General features: G+C 46.7%; 1 non-coding gene across 1 annotated transcript; it reads left to right on the top strand.

Annotated features, from left to right (window-relative positions):
* Nucleotides 1–271: 271 nt before the first annotated feature.
* Nucleotides 272–378, top strand: LOC112087425. Its single transcript, XR_002900106.1, has one exon. It is a non-coding gene; the product is annotated as a small nucleolar RNA R71 (small nucleolar RNA).
* The last annotated feature ends 311 nt before the right edge of the window (nt 379–689 follow it).

The following is a 689-nucleotide window of genomic DNA, read 5'->3' as shown; positions in this document are numbered from 1 at the left end:
CTTTTGAGTCGCCATCAGAACCTTGTCAAGCTTGCTCTGAAGCTCTCTTATATCCTTTTTCATACGCTGTTCTTCATTGGAGCCCTCTGTACGGTTTACTCTATCAAAGTCTTCGCCATAAGTATCATTAGACATGGCTAGGTTCTCGACTAGTTCCATTGCCGCATTGATTTCTTTCCCAAGAAAATTTCCATTTGAAGCTGTATCGAGTTGGTTTCTGACCTTGGGGAGTGCACCTCGGTATAAAGTACTCAAGAGGGATGCCTCTGAGAAGCCGTGGTGGGGGCATTGGTTAGTGTAGCTTCTGAACCGTTCCCAAGCTTCGCTAAAGCTCTCGTTGTTGTGCTGCGTGAAGCTTGAGATCTGGTTTCTGAGCTTAGCCGTGCGTGATGTGGAAAAGAACTTTGATAAGAACGCCAGTTTACACTGCTCCCAGGTTTGTATAGAACCCCTCGGGAGGTTCTTTTCCCACTGGTGAGCTTTATCACCGAGGCTGAATGGGAACAAGCGTAGCTTGAAGCTATCTTCCGAGACACCATTGATCTTAGTTAGGTCGCAAACCCGATCAAACTGATCTAGATGCTCAAGGGGGTCTTCTCCGGCTAGACCGTGGAACTTTGAGTTTTGCACCATATTGAGCAGGGAAGCTTTAACCTCAAAGTTGTTGTTTTGAACCGGTGGAGCTTGAA

Source organism: Eutrema salsugineum, unplaced genomic scaffold (genome assembly GCF_000478725.1).
Source record: "Eutrema salsugineum unplaced genomic scaffold, Eutsalg1_0 scaffold_18, whole genome shotgun sequence".
Classification (NCBI taxonomy): Eukaryota; Viridiplantae; Streptophyta; class Magnoliopsida; order Brassicales; family Brassicaceae; genus Eutrema; species Eutrema salsugineum.
This window is presented reverse-complemented; position numbering and strand designations above follow the sequence as displayed.